Genomic DNA, 25201 nt, shown 5'->3' with positions numbered 1-25201 from the left:
GCCACTGTGGAGAACAGTATGGATGTTCTTCAAAAAATTAAAAATTGGACTACCATATGACCCAGCAATCCCACTACTCGGCATATAGTCTGAGAAAACCGTAATTCAAAAGACTGTTCATTGCAGCACTATTTACAATAGCCAGGACATGGAAACAACCTAAATGTACATCTACAGATGAATGGATAAAGAAGATGTGGCATATATATATATATATATATAATGGAATATTACTCAGCCATAAAAAGGAATGAAATTGGGTCATTTGCAGAGATGTGGATGGACCTAGAGTCTGTCACACAGAGTAAGTATGCCAGAAAGAGAAAAATAAATATCATATATTAATGCATATATATGGAATCTAGAAAAATGGTACAGATGAACCTATTTGTGGGGCAGGAACAGAAAGGCAGACACAGAGAATGGATATGTGGACACGGGGGGAGAAGACGAGGGTGAGATGAACTGGGAGATTAGGTTTGACATAAATACACTACCATGTGTAAAATAGATAGCTAGTGGGAACCTGCAGTATAGCACAAGGAACTCAGTTCGGTGCTCTGTGATTACCTAGATGGGTGGGATGGGGCAGGGAGGGAGGTCCAAGAGAGAGGGGATGTATGTATACATATAGCTGATTCACTTCACTGTACAGCAGTAACTAACATAACAGTGTAAATCAATTATACTCCAATAAAAATAAATAAATATATAATTAAATAAATAAAAAGATGTGGTACATGTATACAATGGAATATTACTCGGCCATTTAAAAGAACAAAATAATGCCATTGCAGTAACATGGATGGACCTGGAGGTTATCATACTAAGTGAAGTAAGTCAGACAGAGAAAGACAAATATCCTATGATACCACTTATATGTGGAATCTTAAAAAAAATGATACAAATGAACTTGTTTACAAAACAGAAACAGACTTACAGACTTAGAGAATGAACTTATCATTACCAGGCAGGTGGGCGGGGGGAGGGAGAGATTGGGAGTTTGGGATTGACAAGTACACACTGCTATATTTAAAACAGATAAACAACAAGGACCTACTGTATAGCACAGGGAACTCTGCTCAATACCCTGTAATAACCTAAATGGGAAGAGAATTTGAAAAAGAATAGATACATGTATATGTATAACTGAATCACTTTGCTCTACAGCTGAAACTAACATAACATTGTTAATCAACTATACTCCAATATAAAATAAAAATTTAAAAAAAGAAAAAATATATATTTAAATTGTTTTGTATGTACCAAGTAGAAAAGCAGAAAAAAAGGAGATAGAAATGGATAATATTCTGGGGGGGTTGGGGAAAGTTTTATACAGAGGTTGCCATAGAAGGTGGTTTTTCATAATTCTTCCCTTTGACGGAACAGAGATCAAACAATACCCTTTTTGATAGGATGGGACAGACATCACATATTTGATTGTACCATGATATACCTTGGTCTTCTCTTTTCTATATGTCTTTAGTTGGTGACATGGTTCCTGGACTCATCCTCATTTGAGAAGTCCACCTCCAATTTCACTAAGCCAACCCTTGGCCCCATTCAGGTCATTGTTCCGGGACATGGAGCTCAATATGCCCTCAGGCAGCTGCCATTCCAATGAAAAGGATAATAAAAGAATAAATCAAACAAGTTAAAATGATAGTGACTTTAGTGTGGGAGAAATGATATAGATCAAGGGACCTAGAATGGTCTCTGAAGTGGGAGTGGGCAAACCATGGCCTGCCACCTGATTCTGTAAATAGAATTTGCTTGGAATGACAGCCACAATCATTCATTTACATACTGTCTTTGGCTAATTTCCTGCTCTAATGGCAGATTTTGGTTGGTATTTGTGACAAAAACCGTATGTCCCACAAAGGCTAAAATATTTACTACATGGACCTTTACAGAAAAAGTTTGCTCATCCCATCTTAGAGGAACAGATACTAGATCTGAGGTCTGAATGAAAAGAACAAGAATATTAGTTGTTTATGGCCACATAAGAAATTGCCTTAAGACCTGTGACGTAAAACAACAGACGTTTATTATCTCATAGTTTTTGTGGGTCAGGAATCCAGGTGTGGCTCAACTTGGTCCACTGGCTGGGTGTTTCTACCAAGAATGCAATCAAGGTGTCAGCTGGGGCTGCAGTCACCTTCAGCTTCAACTGGAGGGAATCTGCTTTCAGGTTCCCTCACAGGTTGCTGGCAAGCCTTCGGTCTTCCCTGGCTATTGGCTGGAGACATCAGTTCCTTGCCATGTGGGCTTCTCCAGCAGGGTACTCACAATGTAATAGCTGGCTTCCCTTAGAATGAGGGATTAGAGGGCATGAAAATGAAAAATACAGAGAGCCCCAAAGAGAAGACACTATCTATATCCTACTCTCAAAAGTGACTTCTCATTAATTTTCCCATGTTCTATTCACTAGAAATGAGTCTGCAGGTATACTGTATGCACAAGGGGAGGGGATGACACAGGACATAGATATCAGGAGATAGGGATTATTGGGAGTCATATTACAAGTTGCCTACCACAAGGGTTCATTCAAGTAGGAAGAGCATTCTAAAGAAAGACTGCAAATACTGTAAAGCCCCCAAGTTAAAAATGAGCTTGGCTGTAATGGCAGAAGTAAGTCTCTCGGGAACAACAAGCTCATATGACTGGATCATGTGGAAGGAAAAGCAAATATCAGGGAAATAAGGTCTGAGAGGTCAGACGTAAATTACAGAGATTTATAAATCATGGAAAAGTAGTTGGATTTTATTTCAAGTATAATTGAAGTCCACTGGAAAACTTTAAGTTGGGGAGATGACATACTTAGATTCAAGGATTAAAAACATTTATTTAGCTGAGTGAATGTGAAATAAACTTTGCTAGCTACGGCCATATACTTAATTTCACTTGTCATGGGAATCCCTGGTAATGTGGATACTGAGCATACTGGCTACTGGAAGATCCTTTGAATTTACTGACAATAGTGGATTAAGGTTACATAAGTAGCTAGAACATAACTTGATAAATATGGATGTGACAATGCAAGTGTTTTAAATTAACCAAATTTTGGCAGGAAAAACTGGTTTTTAAAAAGTTGTATCTTAATGATTAATTGAAATACATTTTACAAAAGTTCCAGATGGCTATTGTGGCAGACACTGTCCATTACTATAAATACACAATGTATGTTGTCATCCTCTTTTTGATAAAATGTTTCTTAACAACATCATATCCTTTTTTGACTCTAAACATTCATTTGCTCTGTCCATATTAGAAAAAAGAGACACTTGACATAGTCTAGCAAAGACATTTTTTTGTTAATTCTAAATACTTATGTGGGCATGTCCTCCACTTCACTTTGATACAGCTTTATAAAGGTATAAAATACGTACCATATAATTCTACATTTAATTTTAAATTTGTTTTCCATATTTTAATAGCAATAATAAGACACTTATTTGGGAAATACAATTGTATAGAAGAAAGAATACAGAAGATGTATCTATTTCCAAAACTCTACCAATAAAGTTTCTACTAGTGGTTATCAATCCTTTATGAGACAAAGGAAATACTTGCTTCTTCCGTGAGTTGTTTTCTGGCCACCTCTATATCTGCGATTCCCTGAAAAGAATATCTGTGCTTGACTCTTGCTAACTCAACTGAGTAAACAGACTCAGCACAAGTCTAAAAGCAGTGGAAATATACAGTTACTTGAATGTTCATTCAGATGTGTTCACTCAAATCTATGACTTGAGCATTAATACGTGATTATTCCAAGTCCATCACCTTTTTCCACCTCATGCTTTTATACCCTGTTTACAACAATTTTTGGACCCCTTAGTTTACTGAATTATCAATTTTTCACTGTCATATTCCCCTTACTGTCCTCAGCTTCCTTAAATTTCTGTTACATACATTCCTTAGCCCCTTATTATATTCGCTCCCCACCCTCAATTGTCTTGCCCTTCTCTCCATCCTCTCTCAAACTCATCTGGTTGGATCCAACTTTCAGTCTTTTCTCTGTCTACACTAGAAGAGATGGATATGTCTGCAGAAAAATACACAGCCTTGGTAATTTATCTCCCTTTAATTTCATGACCACAAACCACCTTGTAGCCCAGCAGCCCTACCATTTTTAACTGGCCCATTCTTTCTCCCACTCTCTGAAATTGGTTTACCCATTCCCTTCTCTCCTCTCCTCAAACAGGCAAAATATCCTTCCTGCTCATCACTCTCAGCTGATTGCCTTACATTTCTATTTTATTGAATAAATAGGTGCAAATAAAAGAGAGCATCCATATTCTCCCACTCACAAATATGATTATAATGAACAAACTCTCTCTGTTCTTAAGGTCAATTCTTCCATTGTGCACTGGATCCCATACCCTCTCTCCTACTCATGACCTTTGCTTTTTCAATTATTGCATCACTCTTTTACATCAGCAATGTCATCCACTTACTGGACCATTCCCATTCCTCCAGTATTTTTCTCTTCTTTAGAGCAAAACTCTCAAAAGAGTTACCTGTACTCTGTTCTATCCACTATTCTTCTCCCATTCTCTTTCAATCTATTCTACCACTCTACTAAAAATGCTCTTTTCTATGTGACCCATGACTATATTTTCAAATCCAATAAGAACTTCTCAGTCCTTAACTCTTTCAATCCCTCAGAAGCACTTTTTTCTGTTGATCAATCCTTCCTTCATGAAGCATACTTTAATTGACCTCTGAGTCTCTATGATCTCATAGTTTTCCCCGTTTGACTGGTGGCTCTCTTCCTGGCCTCCTTTTCTGAATATCTTGATTTTTATGTGTTGCAATGATACAGGGTTCAGTGCTCAAACCTCTTCTTTACCTCTACTTGCGCTAGCTGAATTCATTCACCTCAGTTGCTTTACATACCAAATATATGTTGTGTGTCTAAAATTTGTATCCCATTCCTAACCTATTTTAAATTCCAGAATTCAACAATATCCAATTCTTCTGTGGTATTTCCACCGGACTGCTTAACAGACATCTAAAATGCAATGTGTTCAAACCGAAATCTTGATTTACTCCCGCCAAACCTACCTTCACAATGCTCCGTATCCTGGTGAATGGAACCTCAGTCACCTAACTGTTATAGTTAAAATACTCAGTCTTCCTTGACCATGAGTCTTTTTTCCCCACATATCTGTCAGCAAATCCTGACAGCTCTACTTTCAAACCCTTCTCACATTCAGCAATTTCTCAACAACTCTACCATTACAACCCTTGTCCAAATTACCAACCTCACTTACGTGGACTATTGCAAACTAATTGCCCTGCACACACTCTGTCACCTCTCCAAGAGAGCTCCGGGCTAGAGCTCTGATTCGGAAAGCGCATTGCAAGGATTTATATCCTAGATGAGCCAGTTACCTGCCGTATGCCTTGGGTAAATTCCTTAATGACTGCGTACCTGTGTTTCCTTACCAGTATAAGGAGGAAGATAATAGTATCTAACTCACGGGATTGTTGTTGGGACTTAACAACATAGGTCAAGCACTTTGAACAGAGTGTGGCAAACAATAAGAAGTATATAAATGTCAGCCAGTATTATTATCTTACCTATTTTTACTAAGCTATTTTCTACATAGCTGTAAGAAAGATTCCTTAAAAACAAATTAAATCCTGCCAATCCCTTGTTCAAAATACTCAAGTGGCTTCTGCTTATATGTAGAATAAAATCCAAAATTCCTCCAGGCCTACATGAGTGGTCTGTCAGCCTACCTCTCTGAGACCTCACCTGCTGCCAGCCTCCCCTCGCCTATTCCCTACACTCAAGTTTCTTGCTTCTATTTGAACATTCCAAGCACTCATTTCCCATGGGATCTAAAACCTTCAACAAATATTCAAATGACTTCTTATCCCACTTCCTTCAGCATCTTCTCTGTATGCTTTTCCCTTGATAGACAGATAGCCACCCTATCTCCAATGTCAATTCCCCTTCCCCACAAGTTCATGTCCCCCTTCCTAGCTTGTTTTCCTTGTAAGGACTTATTATCTAACATATTATATGTTTTAGTAATTCACCTCATTTTTAGACTGTCTTCCCTTCTGGAATGTAAATCCCAGGAACAAAAAGTTATTTATTTACTTTGTTCTCTGCTGTTTTTCCGGTACCTAAAACAGTACCTGGCACTTAGGTGCTCAAAAATATTTTTTGAATGACTGAATATATGTATATATAAAACAAATAAAACCAGGTCTTATTAAAATGAACATTCCAACAACAAATAATAGTTCTTGAATATTATGAAGGTGATACTACAAAAAATAGAAAGCTTAGAAGTTACTGTTAAATCATAAATCTTCTTCCAGAGAGAAAGAGAGAGAGCAGCTAAGAAATTTACAGAAACTATCTCAAACTAAATTTATGAATGATAAGAATTTCTAAAAGAGAGAATGGAAAAAATAATGCAGAGGAAATTATTAAGAAAAAAATTAAGAAAGCGAACGATATGTTTCCAGTGTTAAAGGGCCCACAAAGGGTTCAAAGAAACAGTGGGAAAAAGATCATAGCAAAGCCCATCATTTTGAAATGATACAATACTTAAAATAAGAAGAGCATCCTAAAAGCTTCCAGACAAAACAAGTTCAGGTCACAAACAAGGGACTAGAAATCAGAAACTTCCTAATAGCAGCAAGAGAGAGCAATAACAAAAGTTCTGAAAGAAAGTAATTTTCAACGTTGGATTCTAAGTCCAGTGATACTATTAGCAAGTGTGAGAGTAGAATAAGTACATATTCTGATATGCAAGTTTTCAAAAAAAATGAATCCCCAGCTAAATCCATTTCTTAGGATGTTACTGGAGGTATATGCCAATAGAATGAGACTAAATTAAGGAAGGATAAAACATGAGATCCTGGAATTAAGAGAATCAAGAGAGGAAAAAAGCAAAGGTAATTAACACTTCGGGTGAAGACAAAGGGAGATCTCAGAATCACAGCTAGAAAATGAGAGTGGGAGGACAGAGGACTCAGGGAGAGATCCCCAAGAAGCCAAATTTGGTGGGATGCTTGATGTATTTGAAATTATTGAGACGAGGATTACACTTATGATGGAAAGTCTGGGAATTAATTAGTGATTAGTATATAGAAAATGAAGCAAACGAATATATAAAATAATTAACATCAGGGAAAGTAAAACCTTTGCACAAAAACATAATGGTAAGCGTCAGTAGTGAATAATATTACAGATTCATAATAATGTAAAAACTATTTTTTCAACCAAAACTCATGTTGTAACTATATTAGGTTGATGTCAGAGGCTGTGTGTGTGTGTATTAGTGAGTAGGTGTGCAAAGATAGGTGCACATGGGAGTGTGTATGCACATGAGTGTACATGTATACGTGTGTGTGTACTAGTGAGTAGGCATGCAACAATAGGTGTGCACGGGAGTGTACAAGCGTACGCGTGTGTGTACTAGTGAGTAGGTGTGCAAAGATACGTGCACACAGGAGTGTGCATGCATACGAGTGTACGTGTATGTGTGTCTGTGTGTGTGTTTGGGAGGTGGATGGTGTGAAAGATAGCCGAGGTCTTATCTTCCACCCATGGAAAGTTAAGATGAAATATCAAGAAATAGTATGATACGTTATTTAGAAATACAGAGTTAAATCCTAAACAAATAATCAGCTAAGTATCTAAAAGTTGAAAATAGCTAACTTTGAGGACTAGGGATGTGTTCTTTGTATTTGGGTGCAGAGTGGACAGGAGATAACTCTTTGTTTTAAATAAATCTTGTTGAATTATTTGACTTTTTAAAATTACTTGCATGTGTCACTTGGAAAACAATATTTAAAAAGATGTGTGAATTGTGTGACTTAGTTTCTAGCCAAAACACAACCCAATAACTTTCCAAACCATTCTCCAATATCCAACCATATTACCTTTAACATACACAAACATTCTTTTTAAGCTTTGTCCAAAATGCAGTCATAAACATAACTTAGTCTCTTGACTCCCCCAAATAATATCTCAGTCATGTGGAGTGTGAGCTAGATAACAAAGTACTCTCACATATATCATCTCATTTTACCCTTTGTATTAACGTAGTAAAGTAAGCCAAGCAATTATTACCACTTTACAAACATGGAAACTGAGGTTCAGAAAGATTACAGACTGAGCCAGGCTTATATTCCATCCACTGATGCTTTGCCTAATATTCATTTAGCTGTATTGTATGTTAAGTCCAGTTATTTTTTCCCTACAATACATGATACACATGAAGAGCCACTGCACCCAATGATACAGTTTCATTGCTTTTGGGAGGCCAAGTATATGAGCTATCTAATATTCCGCTTGGACTACGTTTTGGGGCTAATCTGACTTCAGGCCCAGATAACAGTATGAGTACATGCGCGTGTGTGTGTGTGTGTGTGTACACTTGCTTATGTATTTACTTATTTTATATTTTGAATCTCTAAAAAAAAATGCAGTAGCTGAAGATATGACAACTCTGATAATATTTTCCATGATTTCCTTTTTTTTGTTTATGTGCAGGTGTTCTTTTCCCCCAAATCCCATACAACTGAAATTCACACCACATAAAGATATAAATATAAATATAAAAATATTCAATTTCAGTCCACCATAAAGTGACTTACTGGCATTTGAATAAGAAACAGATGATTGACAAGAAATCTATCTAAACTATAAAACTATGCACCATAAAATATGGGATGGTCTAATCACTTCCTCAACATACGATGACGTAGTTTGGAGATATTTTCACAATGTCTTGAAATCTTCCAAAGCCAAAAACAGGATAAAATGCCTTCATATATAGTCATAAATTCAACGCACAACCTTTGTCTTTATTTTATAAGTAGTATATTACTGAAAAGGGTAAAATAGGAAAATAAATTTATTCTGGATTGTTTTATAATCAAGTCTATAGAAATTCATTTGTCGTAGTAGCAGCATAATCAAGCAATAGCTACAGCTATTACAAATGTAATTTTAATTTAAACTATTCAATAAGATTAATGAATAAATGATGCAAAGGCATCACAGTTTAAAGCATCTTCCAATTGTAGCTAGTCTTTTTCTTGGGAAATATTTTTGTACTAGAAGTAAAGACTCTGGCAGAAAATGTATACTACTGATGACACAAGCCTGTGTTTCTTCTCGGACTAGTTTTAGTTCTTTGGGTTTTACTAACACCAATGCTTTGGTGTCCTTTAGAACTAAGAGCTATCAATACAAACCTCGAAGACAAATAAATATCTTGCTACAATATGGTGAGAGGTTAACAAACTTCGCAACGTTTAAAATTTCATTAGGAATATATCTAAGCACAGACTAACGTTTTGAATTGCTTCTTTTCTATGCAAGAACACCCCTAGGCTTTTCAATTAAATTCTCTTGTATTGTCATGAATTATCTTTTCTTTTAATCCAGCCAATTGAAAAAGAGAACAGTTACTAATGCCTAAAGTTAATGGAAACAAAAATAATCTATGGAGAGGTTTTCTTCTCTATGGACATGTTTACCATTTTCCAGGCAAGAGAAAAATGGTACTAACATCCTCTCACATTTCCTCTAGAACATTACTGTTAAGAGAACTCTAGTGACCAGCAAAAGAGAATATAACCTCTATTTTTTTTCCCCATGGAGAAAAGGCCTATAAAAAGCTTTTTTAATTCTTTAAACATATTCATTTAGAATCCAGAAACTCAAAATATTTCACCAACCAACCACTAAATGTAAAGCGTCTACTGAATCATCAACTCTGCAGTGTCCTGTGTGAACTTAAATTCTTCATGTTCCTCATAATTATGGAGCAGAAAAGTGCAAACAAAATTCCCAAATCCCAGAAAAATAGAAGTTCTGGGTTGTACCAGATATATCTGAATGCGCATTTGTGCCCATCCAAGTACGCAGAGTGTGTGATCATTCCTGCCATTAGATCTGATTGGACCAGCAATGAGATTGAAAGCCTAGCCCTGAGATCTTGAACCGAGTGTCCTGGCTCCAAAATATAACCTGGGTCAGTCGGAGGCTTGCAGAGACTTTCTAATAGGCAGCAGTGGGGATGCTGGCCACAGTCCTGCACGCTAAGAAGACTGGAAGAGCTTGAGTGGGAGCTGGTAACACTATGAAGAGCACAGCATTTATGAGGAAGAGAAATGGAGATGAGAGAGAGAGCACTCATTCTCTGGAGCTCTTCCAAAGGGCTACAAATTCAACTTGTCCTGAATTCTTATGGAGATCTTACAGGCATTTAAAATAATATCCTCCTCAATTGATTCTTTTCTGAAAACTTTGAGTACCTTTTCTATTTCTTATAAGAACCTTGACTTGGACATGAGTATTACGAGTGCAAAAGAGGCAGTCTGATACCCAAGAAAGAAGACTTGTAGTTGCCACGTATCCTAGTAAGGCAAGGCATTAGTGGTGCAACCTTAGAGAGGTCATTTAATCTCTGGGAGCTTAAGTTTCCTCATCAATAAAATGAGGAAAACAATCCATTCTTTATAGGATTATTATCAGGATTTTTTAAAGTGGATGTAAATCTATCATTTTTCTAACACAGAATAAGAGCACAATAAATGATGTTTACTTTATAATTATGCAAGCAGGCTGTATATCCTTCATCTGGCCTGCGTAAACTTTTCATTTCTTACACTTAATCAAATGTAAGATACTTAAAAAATGAAGTTTTCCTATCAGAGGAAATAGACTATAATTCCCTTATGGAATTTTTTTTAATAGCCTACGTGTTTATGGACTTGAAACATATAAGCCATGAAAACTGCATTTATTTTTCCACGATTTTTTTTTTTTAGAAAATATGAATTGTTGAAGAAAATGGGTCTATTCACTCCTTATATTTTCTTATACTGTTCACTCTAGTGCAGACATAAGTGTATCTGGCTTATTAGTGGTATCTGGCTATTATTTAGTATCACCAAAGCTTCTTCAAAAAGATTCACCTTTCTTTTTCATACGATTAAAACAAGTGGACAGTGCATAAATTAACCATGATGTGCCTTGCCTTAAACACTTACACAGTACCAGATCCACCCATAATGTATACCATAATCCAAAAACCCTTTTATCCACTGAAGTGTCAGAAAGAGTTTCTTATAAACACCATAAGTGAATATATTCTGCACATTTCCTTAGGCAAGAATATAACCATTGCACATAAAGTTCCCATCTTTCCATGTGAATATACAAAACGTCTGGCCTTTGCAAAACAGACCTTTAACAGAAGAGAACAAATTAATTCTCTGTTTTTCACTTCACAATGAGAAAAACAGCTGAGGGCCCTTAATTGAAACAATGAGAGGACACACATAGCCCATATAACTCTTTCAAGTTATTCAAGTTATTTCAAGTTACGGGTTATTCTTAACCCGTAAATGCTTTCCAGTAGGAGGGACTTTGAGAAAATAAAGTGGATAAATAAACTGCGATGGACAAATTCCCAAATAGTCTTTTCTAAATTGAAACCATCTACACATAAAGTCAACAGATCTCTTTTCTTTAAAATATTCAGTGTCATTCTTACAAGAAATATTCTTTGTTCATCTTACCAAGTAATATTTTATTTATTGGACAAGGACAATTGTGCAAGTTCCTTGTTCTATACCAGAATTTCAAACATTTTTGTGTTTATATCTTAGTAATAGCTTATAATAATGATGACCTGAAGCAAAATTAATTCCATCCTCACTCCATGCTGGCTTATTCTAAAATAAATGACATGTTCAACAATAACTTTCAAAGCTTTGTTGTGAATTTAGTAACCCTATGAAATATACCTTTTTTCCTCAGTAGCTTTGATTCTATTTTTACTTACCAGACCTGACAATCAGTTCAAGTTATCTGCTGTTTACATAAAAAGGAACAAATGCAGTCTGGAAACAAGATCAGAATCTCAAAAGACCATAATTACTTGCATCCCCATCTCACATCACCTGCCTGAGACAATCAAGCCACAGGAATTTCTTTCTTGATCCTAGGATTTTTGTGGAATTATTTATTTAAAATAATGCATATTTTATAAGAGAAATCTTTCTTATCAAACAAAACTAAACAAAGTTGTTTCAACACTAGTAATTATCTATGATTTAAAATTTTTTAATTTACTATTAGATGTTTGTTTTATGTAAAGCATGTGAAATTTCTAAGAATTACACCTTTTCTCCCAGGAGCAATAATAAATGTTAAATAAATTGTCATTGTTTAATGCTGTTAAAATAATTTTAAAAGATAGTACAATAAATGCATTGTCTTTAGCCTCTCAATCCTCCACGTTAGTGTGGTACTTAACACATTTTATCCACTGTTTTAAGCTAAAATAAGATTCTGGACTTGCTTTTGTGCTACCATATGTGATTTCAAACAGCTATCAGAAACAAAAAGCAATGTAAATATAGGAAATCAACTAAGCAAAGATTTCTCCAGATCTATCTTTGTTTTACTAAGAAGTAGTTTAATGATCTATTTCACTGCATGTTGAGTGTAAATGCTAAGAACACTGTTAGTTTATAGTTCCAGAGAAGAGTGATTTTATCATATTCAAAATGCCCAAGTAGATATTGTAATAGCAAGTATGAGAGAAGTGAGAAATTCAAAGCAATGCATTGTATAAAATCACTTAATTAAAATGATAAATTATTTAGTGCAATTTTGTAGTGCTTATCTTATAAAGCAGCCAAGAAACAATTTTTTAAGGGACTTCTAAGAGAAGTTTTCCATCTCTTTTGTAACATCAAACATTATCTTTGGCTGGAAAGGACAATTCAGTTTTCGGCGGATCCATTAAAAACAGAATTATGTCTTTGCTATGTGGTATAATTTATATATTTTCAAATACACTTTGATAACATACGATGGCTTTTCCTTATGAGTTCTAAGTAAATACCATTCAAATCTGTGTGTGAGCAGAGGGCATGAGAGCAATTTAGTGAACTGAATTGGAAGAGATTAAAAGAAAGGTAAGTCAGAATATGCCCCCAAACTTAATCTCTATGGGCATTGTGGCAAATGTATAATTAGTTATTTAGGGAAACAAAATGGAAATAAGAATTGAAGCGGGAAAATATAAATACTTTACACTTTAAGATTTATTTCTTGAATTTCTTACCAAAATTCTTACTAAGAAAATTCTTGTCCTGGTGTTTATTTATACATGTGTTCAACATTTAACCACTTAACCATTATCTGGCTTTTAAGCAACAAAGTTTAGTAGTGCCTTTGATTTGCTTCAGTATAATGGACACCCTTACTCGGGTTTTAAATTTTGTTTGGATAAAAGTGAGGCTTGTTAGGATTGGGGATCTTATCTTAACTTCCCAAATCCCTTAATACTCCAAAGCTGGAATGAAAACAGAACTGAGAAAGGGCAATCTGTAGGCCTTTCCTTTAGAACCTAGCTTGAAAAGGGACTTTTCCATGGGACGGTTTTAAGAAACAGACATAAAAATAAGTAATATATTATTTAAGTTTAAATGAACATCCTTTTTGAGCAAACAAATAATTTAAAAAAATAAACACTGGTTGAGTCCCCAAAATTACAGGTTGAGGTGACATGCCCAGGGTCTTAAGGAAACCTGGATTATTTTGGATGGCTCTAAGAAAAAGCCTTAAAGCTACGAAACATGAACCCCTGCTATCCATTGAAGGTCGTGTTGTTCTGTCCTCAACTGTGTAAATAAAACTCCATCAGCTACTTGTGTTCATCTGTGAGTCAAGAAGAAGCAGCCCATGGTGGTTGCTTAACCTCACACAGAAACAGAGATAAAATGCCAGTAGCATAAGGTCTCTTTTATATATCTAGGAGGAAACCAAGGTCCTCTTTGGTTTATCTCTTTTTTTTTTTTTTTCTTGTCCACCACCCTAGCTATTTTAAGTGATTTTCAGGAGAATCTATCAAAAACAAAAAACAAAACATTGGTCAGAATATTTCAAAATCCAACCAAGTATTTTTCTTCTGAGTGTTAGATATTACAAGGTGGAAACTGTATGAGGTTACAAATAATCTCCAAGGTTCTGAAATAGGTGACCACATCCTGACTCTAGGTTTATTTCATGGATACTACTCTCCATTCCTCCACCCCTATTTAGTTATCAGCAGGAACAGCTAATCCGTTTGTTTACCGATATGGAAAGGAGGATGTGAGAAGCAATTACAGAGACCAACAATAAAAAATTTTTTCTTCCCTGATCAAAGAGAGGAAGAAATAAATCCACACTGAGATGAACAAAGGTCTTTTTCCATAGGCACTCCCAGAATTTACAATCTATGGCAAACTCCACCAGGCTCTCAGCAGCTTTGCTGAATGTGACAGGCCTAATCAGATGTTACACAGAGCAGACGCACATGGGCAGTTAGCACTTTCCACAGGTCTCTAACCTGTGACCCTTCATTCTCTCTAGATTAACACCCAGGACTCTGATCCACCGACATCAGTAAACAATTCAAATCCAAGAATGTTACCTTAAAAGATAGAAAGGGATTCAGAAAGTTGCTAATCACACTAAAGTTTGCCAAAAACTGAAGGATTTGCTAAACTCTGTGGGATAGCTATATAGCATAAACTCATTATGCATCAGTTTGCTACATGTTAGAAATTCCAACTCCTGCCAGATATGTTACATTAGCATATTTATAATGGAACACTAGATTAACAATGTTTGACATCTTCACTGTGTTCATTTTCAGTTCTATTATTACTCCAAACAGTTCCTCCAAAAACATTAACTGGCTAACAGTAGAACTGTGAACAATTTTGGAAAAAAAAAAAAAAAAAGACTGTTTAAAAGCTATTTATATTTTCATTGAGTAGCTTTTTGGAGAATGATCCTGGATTAATTATAGCATTATAAAAGATGCTATAATTTTAAACACTTTTTCCTGTATTCAATCACATATAGAACTAAATTCACAAGAACTTCTGCATAAGTTTCAAATTGAACACAATGAAAAGGTTCTAATTTTTTATAAGCTAGTGAGGAAATGCTTGGATAATTTCACACTTCACTGAGTAAACAGAAGAAAGCCTAGAGTTTATTCATCTAGTACTGCTTCCAAAGGTGATCTTCTTATTTCTAAATATCTCTAAAGGACATTCTGGTAGGTACCATATTTGGAGGACGGGGCCATGCGATTTAATGGAAAAACAAACTTTAGTGAAAGGCAAGCCTGAGCTTGAGTACTTACTAGTTGTGTGTGACCTTGGGCAGGCTGCTCACTCTTTTCTGGTCTTCTTTTTTCCCATCTACAAATACAAGGATGATAATATTTTGCAGGGATCATTCAGGATTTAAAAAGTAATGGTAAGAAATGAAAGCAGACCACCACCCTCCCCAACCCATAAAAGTAACTGTCCCTAGTCTTGTATCTAATTCAAATATAAAAATTGTTCGGAAAATATATTCTCAAAGTTTCCATTTAAGTTACTAAAAATAAATCAAATGATCCATTTATCATAAATCTGTTCAGAAACATTTCCTAATCTGGCCATCTTGTTTAGCTAGGCACAAGATGGTAGTGAACACAGGTCTGGTCAATGAGACAGCTTTTCAGGTAACTCTAAAACTCAGTCCTAGAGCTTAGAAGGTCACATGCTGTAGAAGTCCCTGGAGAACTGCTGCCAGTCACCATAGACCACTGGTTCCCAACACTTGGCAACAAAAGCAAAACAAGCCACCCATGAATTTAACCACAACTGTATTTTTTATCAAGAGACTTGAAATTTTGTCCTAGAGCAGTATTTTCTGCCTGGTAAGGCCATTTCTGCTTTACCAGTTTGTTTAAAAAATAAATGTTTCCAAATGGTCAGTAAAGCTTCTTTCGTGAGAATGCCTTACGGAAAGTTTTCCTTTAAAAGTCAAATGTTCTTTTTACTTTTAAATATATGCTACGAAAATTAATTGATTTAATTGTACTAAAGGAAAATAAATGATACATACACAGACACTCACATCTGAATTGGAATTGTTTTCCCTAAACTTTCTGAATACAAACTTGTTTTTTGACTGAGATCAATTTAAGAAACTTCAGTTCTAAAGAATTAATATTAAAGAGTTCTAAACTATTGCACACATGGAAAAATGAACTGGTGAACATACTCTTGTGTTATGCGAAACCTAAACTTAGAGTAGGCTTAGTGGGAACTAAAATTGTGACATGTTTGCAAATGAGTGTCAGAATATTTACATACATATCTGTATTGTATAACCCCAAGAAGATAATAGGATTCTCAGAGTAATTTAAATAATTCTAGACAATACAGAATAGATCTTCTTAAAATACAGGTTAAAACAACACCAAATTTAATGAGATTCTAAAGTCAAAATATAGACAAATTTAAACTCAGTGTTCTCAAGCAAAAACATCTCACAACACTGCCATCCATGCTTATCTATGCACTCATTCACTCTCCCCACCCCTTTACCCTCTCTTGAACCCAAGTCCTGACAGGACTTCTGGGGCCCAGGAGCCATGTTTAACTGCTGAGGATTTATTAAGTGCTTAGTACCAACATGGCATTTATTTTTCAGAGATTACAAATAAAAATATATATAAAACAATAATATGTATTATCAGAATGCATGACCATAGCTGTCAAGTGAAACTCTTTTTTTTTCCTTTTTTTTGGCCACGCTGTGCAGATTGCAGGATCTTAGTTCCCTGACCATGGATTGAACCTGGGCCCGTGGCAGTGAAAGCGCGGAGCCCTAACCACTGTACCGCCAGGGAATTCCCAAGTGAAACTCTTTTATATCCTGCAAACTCAAAATTCATCTCATTACAGCTGATGGATAAGACGTATCTAAATTAATTCTTGCTCTAAAGATCTTTGAATATACTGAAACATAAAATATGTAAGTATTGTTTTGAAGTAAAAATCTAATTTTTCAAAAATTTCAGTAAGTATAAATTTTCTTTTTAATTATTTAACTCGTTCAACTGCAAGAAAAAACAACCAAATTAGAAACGTCAAATTTTAGTACAGTGTTATTTATAAAGATTAAGAAAACATTGGGCCATTATTTCTTCTCCTGGCTCTCATTTGAAGGTTACTTTTCAGTCTATTTAGAGGGAAAGTTATATGAATATTTCATTAGAGAGGAGATAAGAGAAAAGCAAAATTAATATATGAAGACAAGACAGAAGTAATGAAATGGGAAGCCAGTTAGATGAATATGGTGTTAACAAAGGAATGAAAGTGTGGGACTTTGTGGAATGTTGCCCTCTTTTCTCCAAAAATATAAAATGAAAAGAGAAATAAGGAAAGGTGGGCATTTTACAGCACCTACCAACCAGTTTCAATTGGCTAGTGCAAGTTAGAAAGCAATGATTTTGCCTGAAATTGGACAAATTACTGTTTTTAGTTTTTTTTAATTTAGAAATTTTAACATTAGAAACAGTTCTTCTTTTACAACTGTTCCCTCTCTAACAACAAGGAATGCACTCACAGAATGCCTTACCAGCTGTCTTATGGTGTGAGTAAAGTTACTATTTTTCTCTTACTATGTATTGAATAAATGAAGAAATAGTGAAAATAATTAATAAATTATTACAACATATAAGTTGGGCAGAGTTCCATATTCTAAGCTCCCAGCACCCAAGGTTCAAAAATAAAGACAATTCGGGGAAAAAAAGGCATTCCCCTAATTTAAATGTTTAATCTTCATAAGCTACATTGAAAAACCTTTAAAGAAAGGTTGTTTTAATTAGTTTGTCTTTAAACAGCCCCTGGTTATTTTTGTTTTTCTAAAATGAAAACACAATTAGACAAGAATGTGAAATTAGCCAATAAAATTTTTAAATATGTTTCTGTTTTAAATCCAGCAAAAGTTTTAAATGGATGCACTAGACATCATTATATCATTAGAAACCACAAAAACTGGAAGGTAAAGATTGGTCACTTCTCAGAATTAGTGTGTTCACTCATGCAGTAGATTCAGAGGGGAACAATTTTCCAAGCTTTAAAAAATTCATAGACACTTCTAGAAAACCCCAAACTACCACAATTGCACTGAAGTAAACTAAGTTTTTAGTTTCCTTCACTGGTTTCAAAATGAATAGAAATTCCAAAATTTATCCAAATCACAAGCCTTGATGTTCCCCCTTCCTAGCTGTTAGTTGTACTAGCAAAAGGTACAAAAGGCATTTGTTCCTAGAATTCACCAACAACCCAAATCACATACTTTTTTCTTACTTCAAGAGTATAATTAGGTTGACCATAAATAAATTTATTTCTCTGTTAACTTTGTTCCTAAGTTATTTTTCTTCTTATTTTGAATTACCATGTTACACATATGTGCAGACATGCTAACTTGGGATTTAATTTCTGGCTCTCATAGATGCGTTATTTATGTATGGGCGTGAATGTGCCTGAATGTTGGGGGAAGGGGAAGACCTTAAGCTGGAGTGGTGTCCATGACAGGTATTGAAATATGGTAGGTTCATTAGGGGTCAACTTGCATGAGAGACTGAAGAGCCGGCTGAATAGAACTTTCCCTGTGTGAGAACGAAGGAAGGCAAATCAGGCCCAATAACAATGTTCTGGAAATCAGAGGGAAACATGGACTTTACTCCACTGAAAGATGGTGACAAGGAATCTGTCCATAGCCAGGTTCCCCAGGAATTCATGTTTGAGTCTTTTGGTGATGGTATTAACGCTGTAGGGTAAAATATAAATAGTTGTTTTATTTTTTTAAAAAAAGGCATTGGGGAAAACAGCTGCTTTGGTACCTCTGTGATTTGTATAACATGACAGAAGGAACAGGGAAGTATTTATAAATGGACTTGGTTCCAAGGCATCAAGAACATTAGAAAACACAGAACATCAGTAATAGCCTGAGAGAGGAACGTGCATTATTTACTAGGGGCAGTGGTGCTCTGCTAAGGAGATGCTGGATCAGAGTTCTTGATGCCTGGTGGGAAGGTTAGGTACCTGTGGGCACACTTGGGACTGTGGGAAGTTTCCAGGTCACACCTTATGGATACAGTATATTTCTTCATGGAGGGCTATGTAAAGAGAAGGTAACAGTAGGTTCCAGGTGGTAACCAACAAACTTACTCATACACACATCTGAGACAAATCCAGGACATCTCAGGAATAAGGGAGGAGGTGGGAGACCTTTGGGTAGACTGTAAATCCTACCAAAAAAGGGAGGGTGCCTGAGCTACAACTTATTAACAGGATTTCATTCTAAACCTGGGGCTGGTATAAACTTGGGAAACAAAATGTCATTCTACATCATATGTACTTAATCTCTCCTCAAGTGAACGTGCCAAAACATTAACAACTCGTGAATCTAAGTGAAGGATGTGAAGATGACTATGGTACTCTTCTTTCAGCTTCTCTGTAGATTTGAAAATTCCCAAAATAAAATATTCAAAGAACAAAGAGATGTATTTCTTGTATTTCAAAATTTCAGTTTTGATATTTAATAATTATTTATAAAAATTTATAATAAATCTATTTTGTTTTGATTCACTGTGTACTAATAACAAATATAATTGAATCTAAAAAGAATTTAACACTTAGGACCTTATGATCAAAGGAAAGTTTTTAAAAATTCAAACTTCAGTATAACATATTTTAAGACAATGAAATATGATAGAATAATCATAAGGGTTTTTCAAGCATTAAAAGAAGAAATAAAATAGCAATATGACTTCAAAAATAAAAACCAAATAATGTAAAATTTTCAACTGTTAAACAGCCTTTTCAAATAATTGTTTACATGGATGACAATCACTAAGATACATAATCGCAAAGATATCTGCCTTGGCATATCTCTGCTCAGATCCATTAAGAGCTATTTGCAGGTAATCATGTGCTCCTTATTTATAAGGTCCTAAGAAGACACTTGGCGACAGTACAGGCAGGCATACCTTGTTCTCTTTGGCTTCATAGATATTGCATTTTTTACAAACTGAAGGTTTGTGGAAATCCCATGAGGTGCAAGTCTACTGGTGCCATTTTTTCCAACAGCATTTGCTCAGCTCATGTCTCTGTGTCACATTTTGGTAATTCTTGCAATATTTCAAACTTTCTCATTACTATTATATTTGTTACGGTGATCTTTGATGTTACCACTAGGACTCGCTGAAGGCTCAAATGATGATTACCATTTTTTTTAGCAATAAAGTATTCTTTAATTAAGGTATGCACTTTCTTAAGACATAATGCTACTGCACACTTAACAGACTACAGTATAGTGTAAACATAACTTTTATATGCACCAAAAAACTTGCGTGACTGGCTTTACTGTGGTATTCATTTGACTGCGGGGGACTGGCACCCGGTCTGCGGCATCTCCAAGGTACGCCTTCACAGGAAACTTTCCTCTTTGCTCTCAGGTTAAAGATGTATGACTTTAAAATTGTATACTGACTTGTTATGATTTCAAATCCATGTTTTGAAAGCTTCTTTTGGACAAAGTTGTTCATGGTTTAAACTTCTTTAGAATAAATCATTTTGATAAAATTGAAGTTAGATATTAAGACTTACTTATCGAATTCTCACACCTGGAGTGGAAAGGACTATTTCATCACTGACACCACAGTAAAAGTCACATGACAGACTTTTAAACTTTAAATACCAATAAGCTTGACCAGCAACTGAAGAGTGTTCAGTCTGGACGAGGCTACTCTTTGCTGATCTAAATAGCTCTCTAAAGATCTTGAGACACTTGCTCCTTTACAGCCAGGCTACTCTTGGTCAGCAGTGGTGTTAAACTCTGCGGCAGTCTCAGGAAGAGAAGGGACATCCGTTCTTGCCTTAGCAAGGCTACTCTTCAGAGGCAGTGGCACAAGTTGTGTAACTGTCCATAGAGTAATAACCTTTGGAGCTGCCACCTTGCCTGCCAACACTGGTACTGCTGCCCACTAGCTTCATGCCCCAGAAATGAGGTACCTAAGCCAGCAGCTGATACCCAGCTTTTAGCTGGAAGGACTGATTCTACAGAGAACCAACTCATAGAAAGGTACTCTTCAACTAAATTTGGACTTTCTTTCATCTCCCCCTTGCCTGGAACAATAGTGTAATTATCTATCATTGATAAGGACTAGGTTATTTCTTTATCATCTTATTAAGAGGAGTTTTTCTGTATTCTATTGCCTTGTAAAATATTATTATAAACTATAATTCCTACAGTGAACCTGTGTTAAATAAATTATTGGCAAAGACAATCTCGGTCTCTGAGCAAAATTTGCCTTGAAGAAAACAAAGGTTTTAAGACCTTTCACCACTAAGTATCTGAAACCAGTCCTGCCATTTCAATTTTCCTGTATTTCCCTTTGTGCAGCCTCTTCTTGTTGGGAATTTTTATAGGCTTTGTGCTGTTTTTAAGTTGAATGACTGTTGTTATTGTTACATATTCTAATAACGAATAAAATCTGAAAGAGCCCAACTAAAATGGTGAGCATTTTCCAAAACTCTTCATGACTTATTTTGGGTTCTGAAACATTAGAAATCATTCAAACGAAACATTTTCAGCTTTATTAGCTGACAACTAAAATTGTATAGACTCATCTCAGTTGCAGAGCTTGGAACAGGACTGAATTTGATTTATTCCACTGTGACAGAAAGGGATTTTCTTTTCACTCAACAAACCTGTTTTGTTCCCACCACCTATCAACCTAACAACATGTTAAAATAATACCATGAGAAGCAGCCAATATCAGAATATGAAGATCTGTTTGTTTTGTAAATGGATGTTTGGGGAATCTGAAGGACTTAAAGCCTTCATCGGTGATAGATCTGAGCAGCTCCCTGAGGGCAGAGCCAGGAATAGCTGAGTCACAAGGACCTCACATTACTAAGGAAAAAGAGATGACAACCACCTAAAGAATGGTGAGAAAGACAAAGGAAATCACGTGGAGTAAAAAGAGAAAGAGCTGACAGCAAGAAAAGAGATTCCCAGATAGCCACAGGCCTGACATTTGATTCAATATGGGATGGGGAGAAAGTGTATGAGAGAAATATATCTATTCATATTAGCATTCAAATGTTTATATATATAATATATAAACATATGTATACATATTATACATATATTTCTAAATGTTTTTTATTGTCCTCTCAATTTCACAATATATAAATAATCATCTGATTATTTTTCTTTTTGGTAATGGGCGTTACCTACATATCCCTCCCAGATATTGCAGGCATAAATTCAGGAATACATCAGTATCAATATTATTGATGTTGTATTTTTATTATTTTTAAGAGAAGCATCTTTTTTTTTATGGAAAATAAAATCTAATTAATTACAAGTGTTACAATACCAAAGTAACACTGACCTCCCTTGAAAATTCAGATAGAATTGTTTCTAAACCATTTTACTGGTTAAAAACTTACCAATTAGTTTATAGTATTTGCAATATGCTATGCATTTATAAAAAACATAAAAAACTTATTTGAATACTGACTGTTCATTTGGGATGTTTTATTAAATATTTTTTCAAAACTCATTACTAAAGAGGTATTTTTTTATTTTCACAAAAGTCAATCATTGGTTAGAATTTGAATCAATGCACTTTGTGAAATCTTTGAATCAGAACTGTCAAAAATATGATATTTTTTGTTTAGAAACAACAAAAAAGAAAAACTCCAATTTCTAATATGTAGACAGAGCAAAATTTCGACCACCTTCATCCAAATCCTTCTAGTTGATTTCCTTTCCCTAGTTCCCATCTCAGGATTTGTTTCACAGGTATTCTGGAAATAACCAGCCATCTTTTTTAATATTTTAGACACAAATGAAAATAATAATAAGAAGAATGACAATAAGAATAATGGCTATTCTTTACTGAATTCCTTCTATGGTCCAGGCACAATGCTAAGCAGTGTGCATATATTATCTCATCTAATGCTCATGGCTCTATTAATTCATTGCCATTATTATCTCCATTTTGCAGTTGAAAACATCATTATCAATCATGAAAAACTGAAAGCATTTCCTCTAAGATCAGGAACAAGACAAGGATGTCCACTCTCACCACGTTTATTCAACATAGTTTTGGAAGTCCTAGCCACGGCAATCAGAGAAGAAAAAGAAATAAAAGGAAAACAAACTGGAAAAGAAGAAGGAAAACTGTCACTGTTTGCAGATGACATGATACTATACATAGAGAATCCTAAAGATGCCACCAGAAAACTACTAGAGATAATCAATGAATTTGGTAAAGTTGCAGGATACAAAATTAATGCACAGAAATCTCTTGCTTTCCTATACACTAACAACAAAAGATCAGAAAGAGAAATTAAGGAAACAATCCCAATTACCATTGCAACAAAAAGAATAAAATACCTAGGAATAAACCTACCTAAGAAGGCAAAAGACCTGTACTCAGAAAACTATAAAACACTGATGAAACAGACCAAAGATGACACAAACAGATGGAGAAATATACCATATTCTAGGATTGGAAGAATCAGTATTGTGAAAATGACTATACTACCCAAAGCAATCTACAGATTCAATGCAATCCTTATCAAATAACCAATGGCATTCTTCACAGAATTAGAACAAAAAATTTTACAATTTGTAGGGAAACACAAAAGACCCTGAATAGCCAAAGCAATCTTGAGAAAGAAAAATGGAGCTGGAGGAATCAGGCTCCCCAACATCAAACTATACTACAAAGTTACAGTAATCAAGACAGTATGGTACTGGCACAAAAACAGGAATATAAATCAATGGTACAGGATGGAAAGCCCAGAAATAAACCCACACACTTATGGTCACCTAATCTATGACAAAGGAGGCAAGAATATACAGTGGAGAAAAGACAGTCTCTTCAATAAGTGGTGCTGGGAAAACTGGACAGCTACATGTAAAAGAATGAAATTAGAACACTACCTAATACCATACACAAAAACAAACTCAAAATGGACTAAAGGTCTAAATGTAAGACCGGACACTATAGAACTCTTAGAGGAAAACACAGGAAAAACACTCTTTGACATAAATCACAGCAAGATCTTTTTTGAGCCAATTCCTAATGAAAATACAAACAAAAATAAAGAAATGGGACCTAATGAAACTTAAAAGCTTTTGCACAGCAAAGAAAACCATAAACAAGACAAAAAGACAACCCTCAGAATGGGAGAAAATATTTGCAAACGAAGCAACTGACAAAGGATTAATCTCCAAAATATACAAACAACTCATGGACCTCAGTAACAAAAAAACAAACAACACAAATCAAAAAATGGGCCGAATACCTAAATAGACATCTCTCCAAAGAAGACATACAGATGGCCAAGGGGCACTTGAAAAGATGCTCAACATCACTAATAATTAGAGAAATGCAGGTCAAAACTACAATGAGGTATCAACTCACACTGGTTAGAATGGCCATCATCAAAAAATCTACAAACAACAAATGCTGGAGAGGGTGTGGACAAAAGGGAAACCTCTTGCACTGTTGGTGGGAATGTAAATTGATACAGCCACTGTGGAGAACAGTATGGAGATTCCTTAAAAAACTAAAAATAGAGCTACCGTATGACCCAGCAATCCCACTACTGGGCATATACCATGAGAAAACCATAATTTAAAAGGACACATGTACCCCAGTGTTCATTGCAGCACTATTTACAATAGCCAGGAGATGGAAACAACTTAAATATCCAATGACAGATGAATGGATAAAGAAGATGTGGTACATATATACAATGGAATATTACTCAGCCATAAAAAGGAACAAAATTGGATCATTTGTAGAGATGTGGATGGATCTAGAGTCTGTCATACAGAGTGAAGTAAGTCAGAAAGAAAAAAACAAATATCATATATTAACACATATATGTGGAATCTAGAAAAATGGTACAGATGAACCTATTTCCAGGGCAGGAATAGAGAGACGTAGATGTAGAAAATGGACATGAGGACACAGTGGAGGAAGGTGAGGGTGGAACGAATTGGAAGATTAGGATTGACACATATACAGTACCATGTGTAAAACAGATAGCTAGTAGGAACCTGCTATATAGCACAGGGAGCTCAGCTCAGTGCTCTGTGATGACCTAGATGGGTGGGAGAAAAAAAAAAAAAAAAGGCACAGAGAGGTTAAATAACTTTCCCAAGGTCACAGTCAGTAAATAGTACAGCTGAAATATGACCCTAAACCATCTGATTCCAGAGCTTGTACTCTGAATCACTCTGCTGTTCTAGAAAAGAAAATAATTTTAATTG

General features: G+C 35.3%; 3 long non-coding RNA genes across 3 annotated transcripts in view; 1 reads left to right on the top strand and 2 right to left on the bottom strand.

Moving 5' to 3' along the window:
• Positions 1-25201, bottom strand: part of LOC309627634 — a 1075643-nt gene that overhangs the window by 677896 nt on the left and 372546 nt on the right. The window lies entirely within an intron of this gene.
• Positions 1-25201, bottom strand: part of LOC309627622 — a 339147-nt gene that overhangs the window by 219539 nt on the left and 94407 nt on the right. The gene's annotated exons all lie outside the window — the stretch shown is intronic.
• Positions 11388-25201, top strand: part of LOC309627625 — a 308607-nt gene continuing 294793 nt past the window's right edge. The window contains exon 1 of the long non-coding RNA XR_014243867.1: positions 11388-24832. This is a non-coding gene — a long non-coding RNA (uncharacterized lncRNA). The remainder of the gene's footprint in view (positions 24833-25201) is intronic.

This window comes from Balaenoptera borealis (assembly GCF_965194805.1).
Source record: "Balaenoptera borealis genome assembly, chromosome: 4".
Classification (NCBI taxonomy): Eukaryota; Metazoa; Chordata; class Mammalia; order Artiodactyla; family Balaenopteridae; genus Balaenoptera; species Balaenoptera borealis.
Note: the sequence above shows the minus strand (reverse complement) of the source record. Positions and strands in the feature narration are given on the sequence as shown.